At 42.8% G+C, this 13,113-nt stretch overlaps 1 protein-coding gene across 1 annotated transcript in view; it reads right to left on the bottom strand.

Annotated features, from left to right (window-relative positions):
• The window catches only part of LOC124803390 (acetylcholinesterase-like), a 137,960-nt gene that overhangs the window by 26,600 nt on the left and 98,247 nt on the right, over positions 1 to 13,113 (bottom strand). The gene's annotated exons all lie outside the window — the stretch shown is intronic.

Raw genomic sequence — 13,113 nt, 5'->3', positions numbered from 1 at the left:
TAAATACAGTGATTTTAATTGCATTCCACATTCTTTTTGCCGTTGATCATTGCTGACTCTCCTGCATTTTAGTTTCCCATCCCAAGGGCAAGAGAGTGCCCTGGACCACTATGAGCTCCTCCGCCTACTTTGACAAAGACTTTGGCACAAGGAGAGTGACTTCTTAAGGGGACCACAGCCTGCCTATCTAACCCATGTTAATTTAGGCAAGTATTTGACCCATTTCTGAAAAAAAACTATTTGATGCAGGTCCTTAATATTTTTGTTGTATGTTACATGATGCTAATAGAGTCAACTGTACTAAAATTTACTTTAACTATTTTATAGTTTTTAAGAAATACTTTTTTAAATTTATTAATTAAAAATATTAAGTTTTTTCTGCAGAAAATATTTTTCTGTGATCTTCCAAATTGTAGGAATATTAATGAATGTAGTACCAGAGGTGCCTTTTTATGTTATGTAGGGTCTGAAAATTTCATTCATGTATCTATGATAGTTTCTGATTGAATGGGGCATTTGTACTGAAAATTTTAGTTTGTGGGAAATTTACTTTAAGGAAAAAAATTTTGAAATTTGTTACGTACAGTTAATTAAAACTGTCCTGCTGCATATGATGGCCCTTCTTTGGCTTCTAGCAGGTCTTCCAGTATCTTTCTCACCTTCCTGGATGTTTGTCTTGCTTTCTTGGCCATATTAGATGCAGACCTGTCTGCATCGTCTATCCTCATTTTATCGAAATGCTGCAGCCCATTGATCATATTTTCACCAGTATTAATTCCTAGCTTTTTCAATACCCAACACTTTCCAATATTACCAAAATTGAATGTAATAACAGCATCATAAACTCCTAGTTTCATTGTATGGATGCCTGCAAATACGGTTTTAGGAAGGCGGTTCCAAATTATGCTGTTGAAACATTCATTTGGGTTCTGTGTCTTCCCATACAGACATTTCCTTAGAAGGTCAGGATGAGCCAAGTCTCCGAAAATAGGTTTAATTGGTGTAATAACAGCAGCCGGAACAGAATCCTGGTGAGGATAAGATTCTCCAGTTGCCTGAGCCCTATTGCATTTGCACGACGAATTTTCTCCTGATGGACACGATCCATGACATGGCTTATCATCAGTAGAGGACTGGGTGAAGAATCTGGCCCAAACATCTCTCTTCATTGCCTTAAGATTTTCTTTATTTCTCCTAATTGCCTGCCCATAATATACCTGCAAGTTTTCTATTTCAGTTTTAGTTAACCGACCCTGTCCAGTCAACAATTTTCCATCTTCTAATTTTTTTCCTCTCATATCAACAGTTAGTTTTCTCAGCCTTGTTCCCAAACGTTTTTGAACATGGCCTACACATTCTGTTTTGCTAAGAATGGCATCTCCATATGGCTTAGAGTTCACCAAATTGTTGTATGCCTTACTGTCACCATCGCCCAAATATTTGGTGTACCGTACGCCTCTTGTTTCTACGGAGCGATGAAATAATTCTTGTACATCATGAACTTCCACACCACCGCTTGTTCTTCTAAAATCAGCCACACAGTTATGTTCTTTATCTTCATTGACTTTACAACATTTGCAACAGTTAGACATTATCTCCACATCTAACGCGATACCAGTGTCTACACTCATGGCAGTCAAAACTCTCTTCAGAGAAGTATGTCCTCTTTTCTGCCAACTTCCATCAAGTACAACTGCAATATCCGAACTTCCATCATTTTCTTCCACTGCTTCCCTAGCAGCCAGTTCCATGCTCACTGACCTCACATACAGCTTTCTCTAATATTGCAGTCAGTTTCTCAAATTTATTTGGTGGCTGATGTAAGTTTATCACTGAACAAAATGTTTTCCCTACAGCCATCCCCTTACCAATGGATTCTAAGGCATAAACTAATCTAGTATTGATTTCATAAGGGCCACTTGCATCTGGTTTTGAAGAACTCATAAATGAAACCACAGCCGAGCATTTAGTGCAAATTAAATCCAAAGCAATTGCTAGACCTTTTCTTCCACTGGCACTCTCACAAATTTTCACACTCTGTGACTCACCACACTGCCTACATTGTACAAATTTAGAAATTGCATCTGATAATATTCTTAAATTTATAATAATGTTACTGCACCCCTTGTCACTTACAGTAAACTCGTTGAACTCTCTTGAAATGGTGAGAGCTTCCTTGATGATGCACTTGTTGAAGAATTGCAATTAGAAACATTGTTGCCAGGCGACATAACCTCTTGTACAGAAAGCTTTGTAAACTTGTTTGCTCTAAATTGTCGTTTCTTGAAAATGCCTTTACGTTTCTTCATCTTCATTAAACACAACAAAACACACGTAAACAAGCACTGCCGACGTAAGTATAACAACTACTCGCTATCACACTTGAACAAAACTAACCGCGTGTTTGAAAGCGTGTTGTTTACCAATAGCAGACACAAAAGAATACCGACCGTTGCATTCCAAGGATAGCCGACACACTCGGGAGTAAAAAAATCCCTTACGTGCAATGTAGGGGATATAATGATCTAAAATATATGCAAAAAAGTGGGTGACAGAAAAGTGGGCGTGGCACATAAACACACCTGGTAGGAAAATGCTCTTTAAATGGTGGAAAAAAACTTTTTTCAGCAAAATCCTTTTCAGAGTACTTAAATAAAACCTTAAACTATCGAAATATGATGAAAACCGGAAATTGATTTTTTTCGATCTGAACCACGGTGTGGTCCCCTTAAGCCGGTAGCCTTCTGCCGTCATTGCCGATAATTTTTATTCGGAATTTAATGGCTGGGTTGATTAGCCGAAGACGGTGGACTACGGGTCCTCCATGCCTAGTGAATCATATGGGCGTTCAAATCCGTTTGAAGAAAGATTTACATTTTACTTAAAACATAGGAACATTGTACGAGGGGCGTTCAGAAAGTAAGCTCCGATCGGTCGCGAAATGGAAACGACTATGAAAATCCGATAAAGCTTTGCACAGATGTGTTGGGTAGTGTCTCTAGTATAACCCCAGTTAGCATCACGTCGCTCTTCTCATCTCTGAGCTCGCAGTGAGTGCGTAAAGATGTCTACAAAATAGTGTCTGCCGCCAAGTACGAGGGCCTGGTGAGAAATTTCGCCTGAAGCTATGCAGCTAACATTACATAATTGTCGTGCTGTTTCTTCTTCAAGACAATTCTCAGCCGCATTCTGCAGGGGCAATGAAGATGCTCCTGCATCGTTTTCAAATGGAAATGTGAGATTACCCACAATACAGTCCGCAATTGTCTCCCCCTGAGTTTCATCTCTCGTCACATGAACCGCTGTCTTTGAAGACAACATTTTGACACAGACAACGAGGTGTAGGCCAGCGTGGAGAATTGGCGGAAAGCACTGGCGGCTGCCTTCTATGATGAGGCTATTGAAAAGTTGGTACAACGCTATGACAAAAGTCTAAGTCAGAACGGCGACTACGTAGAGAAGTAGCTGAAAGGTGTAGCTAATTGTTACATGTAAAACATTTCTGATGTTCACTGTGGTTTCAATTTGGCAATCAATCGGAGCTTACTTTCTGAACAGGCCTCGTAAGTTTTAGTAACTGAAGCGTAAAGCTAAATTATTTGTGCACTGGGGAAAATATTTTACTGGCAAGGACTGAGAACTATGGTTGGGCGGAGCAGATCGCTTCCGACTTCGGTGCTAGGCGGACGTGTGTGACTGAGCGGAATTGAACGCTATGATGAGCCTGCCAGATCCGTTCATTGCTTTGTATATGACGTCAAAACCAATACCGGTTAAGTCCACGATTGCTTGTTTAGGCGAAATGAAGGCGCCGACCACAACATCTGCATCGCATCCACGGCGATACAACGTTGACGTTTCTACGGTCCCATCAGGGAGCGTAAGTCCATACCAGTCAATAAATTCAGATATGACGTGACCGCTCAGACTTATGATCCTATTCATCCCTTGTCGAGTAGAGTGCGTCAATCACTACACTGAAATCTCCTGTATTCCAGTATTAATTCATTTTACAACGATATCCCATTTAAGACACTAATTCATTTAAAAATATTGTGTAGGGTGCACTGCACCAGAGCACCTCCTTTAAACCGCTTCTGAATAAAAGGAAAATCGGTGTATCCTGTTATAGTTAGTGAGTAATAATGTCTAACGCTGTTTCAACGGCGTCAGATGATTATGAATTTAGTACTTGAGTGTAGGAATGTGTCTCTTTTCTCCACGCTGTTGCCAAGATGATGATATATGGATTGTTAAATCTAGTCGTACTTGATTCAAACCCGCAATTACGTGTCTGTCTTCTTTCACTGCGCTCTAGCGCTTTTGTAATGTTTTTCCAGTCTTTTTATGAAACTTTTGAAGCATATCTATTTTACGTTCTACTGCGGTCATTTAGGTATTGCCCGTCTGCTTAGCTGTGTGGTAACGTGCTTGCCTCCCATGAACTGGGGCCGGGTTAGATTCCGGGCCGGGTTGGAGATATTCTCCGCTCGTGGACTTGGTGTTGTGTTGTCCTCATCATCATTTCATCCTCATTATCAGCCGCAAGTCGCCCAGTGTGGCGCCGAGTGAAATAAGACTTGCTCTTGGCGGCCGAACCCAAATGGGACATCCTGGCCAACACTGCAATACGATAATTTCATTATTTAGGTACTGTCCGCATGGACAATCAGTTGGTTTGTCACGAACGCGCTGGGTCTGATAGCTGTTATTAGTTATAAGCTGTGGCGTTAACTGTTGAGTATGTTCCTGCAGCATGCAACAAGCTCACTCTGACATGCCGGTTGTGAGGGCGGCTCATTAAAGCCGAAGTTTTTAGTAATGAAAAATAAAAAAAAACAGTCTGACGTCTGCTGCAAGCACACAAACACCCTGTAGTAATTGAGAGCATAAGAGATGCCGCATTAAGTCTTTCACGTGTAGATACGCAAAATCGAGAGGGAAAGGTACATGGTGGGGTAATAAAACTGCATCTCAGTATAGTTAACCCAGCTTACAACATCCGATCCTCGAACAGACGATGTAAGACGAGTTGTCTCTCTTAAGGTGCATGAAATATGTGTAACAAAAGGGTATGGTCAAACTGTGAGGAAAAACTCATCGCGTATAGAGTAATAAAATACACTACTGGCCATTAAAATTGCTACACCAAGAAGATGACGTGCTATAGACGACAAATTTAACCAACAGGAAGAAGATACTGTGATATACAAATGATTAGCTTTTCAGAGCATTCACACAAGCTTGGCGCCGGTGGCGACACATACAACGTACTGACATGAGAAAAGTTTCCAACCGATTTCTCATACACAAACAGCAGTTGACCGGCGTTACCTGGGGAAACGTTGTTGTGAGGCCTCGTGTAAGGAGGAGAAATGCGTACCATCACGTTTCCGACTTTGATATAGGTCGGATTGTAGCCTACCGCCATTGCGGTTTATCGTATCGCGACATTGCTGCTCGCGTTGGTCGAGATCCAATGACTGTTAACAGAATATGGAATCTGTGGTTTCAGGAGGGTAATACGGAACGCCGTGCTGGATCCCAACGGCCTCGTATCACTATCAGTCGAGATGACAGGCATCGTACCCGCATGGCTGTAAAGGATCCTGAGTCAACAGATGGGGACGTTTGCAAGACAACAACCATCTGCACGAACAGTTCGACGACGTTTGCAGCAGCGTGGACTATCAGCTCGGAGACCATGGATGCGGTTACCCTTGACGCTGCAACACAGACAGGAGCGCCTGCGTGCACGAATGGTAAAACGTTAGTTTTCCGATGAATCCAGGTCGCATCCGTGTTTGGCGACATCGCGGTGAACGCACATTGGAAGTGTGTATTCGTCATCACCATAATGGCGTACCACCCGGCGTGATTGTATGGGGTGCCATTGGTTACAGGTCTCGGTCATCTCTTGTTCGCTTTGACGGCACTTTGAACAGTGGACGTTACATTTCAGATGTGTTACGACCCGTGGCTTCATTCGATCCCTACGAAACCCTACATTTCAGCAGGATAATGCACGATCGCATGTTGCAGGTCCTGTACGGGCTTTTGTGAATACACAAAATGTTCGACTGCTGCCCTAGTCAGCACATTCTCCAGATCTCTCACCAATTGAAAACGTCTGGTTAATGGTGACCGAGCAAGTGGCTCGTCACAATACGCCAGTCATTACTCTTGATGAAATGTGATATCGTGTTGAAGCTGCATGGGCAGAAGTACCTGTACATGCCATCCAAGCTTTGTTTGACTCAGTGCCCAGGCGTATCAAAGCGTTATTACGGTCAGAGGTAGTTATTCTGGGTATTGATTTTTCAGGATCAATGCACCCAAATTGCGTGAAAATGTAATCACATGTCAGTTCTAGTATAATATGTTTGTCCAATGAATACCCGTTTATCATCTACATTTCTTCTTGTTGTAGCAATATTAATGGCCAGTAGTGTATGTTATGTGCACATGGGTCTGGAAATGCTTTATTTCCATGTTAGAGCTTAGGTTCTACCATCCTTCAACACATTAATGGTGGGAAACACACAGGAAAGGAACCTACCAGCACATTATGAATCACTTATCTAAATGAAATGTTCAATGTTCAAAATATCCTCCGTAAGCCAGGATACATGTATCAACTCGACGTCGCATCAAATCTCTGATGCGCTGATGTATAAGTGGAGAGCTGCGTATTGTTTCAAAGCCTTCCACAATACGGAGCACGAAGACTTTGTACATGTGGTACAGGAGTTCTGCGCACTACTTCCAATGCCACCACAAATAAAAGTCTAGCCGATTTAGGTCTGGAGAGCGTGGGGGCGGAGTAATCGGTCCACTTCTACCTATCCATCTGTCACAGAAACATTTATTTAGAGTTTACGAACACTAATCGTGTATGAGGAACATGTTTTGTCGCATTCGTGCAAGGACATGTTCTAGCAGAGCACATGGGGTATTCTCTAAGAAAGCATCGTAAGTTTCTCCATTGAGCTTGAATGGAAAGACAAGAGCGTCTAGCAAACAGTCATCAAAAATGTGGCCGAGCGGTTCTAGGCGCTTCAGTCCAGAACCACGCGGCTGCTACGGGGTCGCAGGTTCGAATCGTGCCTCGGGCATAGATGTGTATGATGTCCTTAGGTTAGTTAGGTTTAAGTAGTTCTAAGTTCTAGGGGACTGATGACCTCAGATGTTAAGTCCCATAGTGCTTAGAGAAATTTGAAGCATTTGATACAGTATTGAATAAACTACTCACGGAAGTGTACACATGCAGAAAATCAGCTGCTGCTAGCGCCTGCACACGTTTTACGTGGTTCAGAGACAGCTGGTTCTCATGTAGCACTCTCGAGACAGTCATCTGTCCAGCATTACTTGTTGCAGATAACAGGTTTCTGCCAACTGTACTAAGTAGTTCCTTGTCTTTCTAAAATATTACACGTCGCGAATAGTAGGCTTAGAAGTCTGAAACTCCATGAGAGGAGAATCAGTTGTTTAAAACGTCCTTCTGACGGGTAACTGTCCTTCTGGAAATCTCTTCCGATAAAGAGATTGAGCACTGCTGTCGTTACCGTCTGCTACTCCATACAGCAAATGAGCGTCTGCCAACTTCGCAGTTGAGTACACTTCTATTGCACTGTAATAGGAACCAAGTCCACGATGAACGCTAAGCAGCCGATGCTACGTGCCTGACTGTAGTACAGCAGTGACGTTAGTCACATGTCAACACAAGCAGAGAAGTGAGTCATAATGTAAACATTACTTTCGTTCAGTTGGACAACGAATACTGACTGTGAACCTAATAATTACATTTTAAGCAAACGTAACCAAGAGGGTATTTTGAACATTTCAAGTAAGTTACACATAAAGTTAAAAACAGGGCAGTCACAGCTAAAATATGTTGAAAGATTTCTTGAAGCCTTCAGCTGACATCCTCTTTATTTCATGTACGATTGCACAATTTCTGTCTTAAGCCATGTTCAAATATTTTCTGGATGATTTTTTAGTAGTAGATTATGTCATGTAAGTCGTTGTGAACATCTCGGGTTTATTTTATGAGAATAACATGATGTCATTAATCGCAGCTGCGTATCCTAAGCCGGCCGCGGTGGTCTAGCGGTTCTAGGCGCGCAGTCCGGCGCCGCGCGACTGCTACGGTCGCAGGTTCGAATCCTGCCTCGGGCATGTATGTTTGTGATGTCCTTAGGTTAGTTAGGTTTAAGTAGTTCTAAGTTCTAGGGGACTGATGACCACAGATGTTAAGTCCCATAGTGCTCAGAGCCGTTTTTTTGCGGATCCTATCGCACTGAAGATTACAGCGAAAATAGTTATGCATGACTGCTTGACAATTCATGCAGTGAACAGTATTTTTTTTTATGGTGTACCGTTATGAAATGAGCGTTAAGATACAAATGTGTCGATAGGGAACATTTGTTGTGAATGAGCCTTAATTTTTATTGTTTGGTTGGTATGACATCTGTCAAAGATCTTTAGTATACATCAAGTCATGAAACAAGCAATATCATATGTTTTCATCGTGTCAACAAGGTCGAATTTTGTGCCAGAAAATGATGATTTGCGGAAAGCATTAATTTTTGTTTTCATTTGAAAAAAAGCGCTGCAGAGTCGCGTCGAATGCTTGTCGAGGCATATGGTGATCAGGTTCTATCAGAAGCAACATGCAAAAGATGGTTTAAACAGTTCAGATATAATGATTTTGATGTAAGAAATGAAGAACGTGGTAGACCACGAAAAAAGTTTGAAGACGCCGAATTGCAAGCAATGTTGGATGAAGATGATACTATGAGTCAGACGCAAATGGCAGCAATGCTAAATGTTGCACAACAAACAATTTCTGACCGGTTGAAAGCTATGGGAAAGATCCAAAAGTGTGGAAAATGGGTGCCACATGAATTGAATGAAAGACAGATGGAAAACCGAAAACCCCTTGTCAAATTTTGCTTCAAAGACATGTAAGAAAATCAATTTTGCATCGAATTGTTACTGCCGATGAAAAATGGATTTATTTTAAGAATCCAAAGCGGGAAAAATCATGGGTTAATCCGGGACAACCATCAACATTGACTGTAAAACCAGATCGATTCGGCAAGAAGACAATGCTCTGTGTTTGGTGGGATCAGAAACGTGTAGTGTATCATGAGCTTCTAAAATCCGGTGAAACTGTGAATACTAATCGCTACAGACAAAAAATGATCAATTTGAACTATGCATTGATCGAAAAAAGACCAGATTGGGCCAGAAGACATGGCAAAGTAATTTTTTTACATGACAATGCACCTGCACACAAAGCAAAACTGGTTCAGGATACAATCAAAACACTTGGCTGGGAGCTGTTACCCCACCCGCCGTATTCACAAATATGGTTCAAATGGCTCTGAGCACTACGGGACTTAACATCTGAGGTCATCAGTCCCCTAGAACTTAGAACTACTTAAACCTAACTAACCTAAGGACATCATACACAGTCATGCCCGAGGCAGGATTCGAACCTGCGACCGTATTTGTCGCGCGGTTCCAGACTGAAGCGCCTATACCCGCTCGGCCACCAGGGGCCGGCGCCGTATTCACAGACTTGGTCCCATGTGACTACCAATTTTTTCATCAATGGGATACGCATTGGCTGAGGATCACTTCGATTCCTACGAAGAAGTCGAAAATTGGGTGTCTGATTGGTTTGCTTCAAAAGACGAACATTTCTATTGAAATGGCTCTGAGCACTATGGGACTCAACTGCTGAGGTCATTAGTCCCCTAGAACTTAGAACTAGTTAAACCGAACTAACCTAAGGACATCACAAACATCCATGCCCGAGGCAGGATTCGAACCTGCTACCGTAGCGGTCTTGCGGTTCCAGACTGCAGCGCCTTTAACCGCACGGCCACTTCGGCCGGCACATTTCTATTGGCGTGGTGTCCACAAATTGCCAGGAAGGTGGTCAAAATGTATGGAAAGCAATGGTCAGTACTTTGAATAAAATGTTTTTACTTTTCAATTCAAAATTCGTGTTTCATTTACACAAAAAAATGCTCATTTCATACCGGTACACCTGGTAAATACAGGTGCCAAAACTATTAAAACGAAACTGAATGAAATGAATGAATGAAACTGAATAAATACTGAAGTGAGGAAGAAGACGGTTAAGTGTGCGTTTGGAACGCAGTGCTGTGTGGCTACGAGATACGGAGAATAGGCAAATATGAAACCCTTGAAACATTGGAAATACGGTGCTGCAGATGCGTGTTGAAGATATAGTGGATTGATAAAAGGCCAAACCAGGGAGTTGTGCAAAGAATTTGTAAAGAAAAGTCAGCTAGGAGAACAATGGACAGAAGGAAAAACTAATGCATTGCTCATAAAATACGACCACAGCCAGTTTCCTGTAAAAAACAGAGAAGGAATATTACAAGGGGAAGTAACCCGAGGAAGACGACGACTGGCAATTTTAAAAGGAGACATACTTAATGCAGTCTCTAATTATGTAGAAATTAAGAAATATATCCAATTAGAGAGATGGCGACAATCGTAGTATGGAATTCTACAGACTGAAAGACTGATGATGACGAGGAAGCAGGTGAAATAAAAGGGACGTAACCTACTGGTTACATGTGAGAGGAAGGGCCAAGTGAACATCGGTGACTTGCAGCATCGCAAACACTCGGTTGTTTCATAAGATTATGACTATAACGTGACAATCGAAAATTTCTGAGGGGTCGGCATTCTGTTATTAGATTATTTTATTTAGTATAAAAGCAAAAAAAAGTTTGTGTTAACTTTTTTCTTGTATTACTCACTGGGATCAGGAAATTACACTGACGCCATGGAGAAAGAATTAGTCACCACAAGGAGACACCTCACTAATACTTTGTGAAGCTGCCACTGGTCTTGATAACAGCCGCAATTTAGCGAGGAAGAGATGATACAACGTTCTTCAGTTATGGTGTATCCAGTTGAGGCCACTCATTAACGGTCAGATCCCGCAGATCTACCAAACTCCCGTTTATGTTGACTTCCAAGTTTTGCCTGCTGTTAGAAATAGTTCCAATGATTTTCAGTTGGTTAAGATCGAGTGATTTGACTGGTAAGTTCAGATGCGATAAGGTGCCTAAGTGCCTGTCACAACGAACTTACCACGCGTGCAGTCCTGTGAGCGCTTCAGTTGTAGTCGTGGAAGGAGGGATTGTTGACAGTGCTCTGATCAAGAAGATATAAAGGTAAGGGCACCATTCGATCACTGAGAATGCTACACTAAACATTCTGGTCAATGTTCACGGTAACCTGAATAATTGGGTCCGAGTGATGACGGAAAAAGTCCTAAAGGAAAAAAAATGAGAGTACACTTACACAGAGCTATTTCCGGCTTGAATTCACCCTCCACACAGTGGGTAATAAAAGTCTCATTTGGCCGTAAGTGCAGTTGATACCTTGTATCATAAGAAAAGAGCCAAAATTCTCACCCGTCGTGCAATGCTGTTCGCTTCCAGTGAGTTACTGTCAAGTTACTGTTTGTTTGGTCAATTGAAAACGTGCAGCTTAGTGTCACACTGTTGAGCTATGCCGTTTCGCGATGTGCCCGAAACCAAATGTCCACTGCAGCCCCCGTCGCAACATAGGCTTGGAAACTTGTTGTGATGGATCTACGAGGGTAATCCCAAAAGTAAGGTCTCTTATTTTTTTGTAAGTACATAGACCTGTTTCTTTCTACAACAGTTTACATCGCTTTACATTTTGAACATATAGCTATTTTTCGACATATTCACCATTGCTGTCGATGCATTTTTGTAGACGCTGTGGCAGTTTTTGTATGCCCATGTCATACCAGCTCGCCGCCATACTGTTTAGAAATTTGTGAATCTCTTCTTTTACCTCGTCGTCGGAGCTGAATCGCTTTCCGGCCAAATGTTCTTTTAACCTAGGGAACAAGTGATAGTCACTGGGTGCCAAGTCAGGACTATAGGGTGGGTACCTGATTATGTTCCACTGAAGGAGAGCAACGGTTTGCCGAGCGATGTGTGGGCTAACGTTGTCATGGAGAATGTGTACGCCCTTGCTTAACATTCCTCCTCTCCGGTTCTGGACTGCGCGTTTGAGTTTTTTCAGAGACTCACAGTACCTGTCAGCGTTAATTGTGGTCCCAGTGGGCATAAAGTCGACCAACAATATTCCTTTCCGGTCCCATAAACGGTTGTCATGACTTTACCTACAGACTGTGTTTGTTTGAAATTCAGCGGCTTTGGCGAAGAAGGATGCCGCCACTGGCGTGATTGTTGCTTCGTCTCAGGTGTAAAGTGGTATGCCCAGGTTTCGTCACCCGTGACAATTGACTCCAGAAAGTTGTCCTGTTCGGCTCCAAGGCGATGAAGAAATGCGCGGGAAGCATGAACTCGGTGCCGTATGTGGTCCTAAGTCAGCATGCATGGCACCCATCTTACGCACACCTTCCCGTAGTTCAATGTTTCCGTTAAAATTCTGTGAGCGGTGCTTCGGGAAACCTCAGGAACCAAAGTGCAGAGTTCATCCAGGGTGATCCGCCGATCTTCACGCATGCTTTGCTCAACCTCAGAAATTGTCTCCTCAGAAATTGACTGTCCCCCGCTCCTTTGTTCGTCCTGAGTTTCGGTCCGACCAGTTGCAAACTCTCTACACCACTTACGAACGCTCACCATACACTTCCGTCAATTGGCGATGGATTTCAAATCGGCGCAGTGCCCTTTGCGTTAAAACACCGAATAACTGCACTTGGCGGTAACATCCAACGGGAGCTCCATTGCCGGCCGTGTGGCTGTGCGGTTCTAGGCGCTACGGTCTGGAACCGGGCGACCGCTACGGTCGTAGGTTCGAATCCTGCCTCGGGCATGGATGTGTGTGATGTCCTTGGGTTAGTTAGGTTTAAGTAGTCCTAAGTTCTAGGCGACTGGTGACCTCAGAAGTTAAGTCGCATAGTGCTCAGAGACATTTGAACCATTTTTGGAGCTCTCTTCGCAACGGCTGCCAAACCAAGACAGCGCCTCAGCGTGGTGTGCGCTTGTTTACACATAGCGCGTGAAGCACTCTTCATAACAGTGTGACCAACTGCCACACAAACAGAGTTCTGTACTTACG

This window comes from Schistocerca piceifrons, chromosome 6, assembly GCF_021461385.2.
Source record: "Schistocerca piceifrons isolate TAMUIC-IGC-003096 chromosome 6, iqSchPice1.1, whole genome shotgun sequence".
NCBI lineage: Eukaryota > Metazoa > Arthropoda > Insecta > Orthoptera > Acrididae > Schistocerca > Schistocerca piceifrons.
The sequence above is the reverse complement of the archived record's forward strand: the minus strand, read 5'-3'. Positions and strand labels throughout refer to the sequence as shown.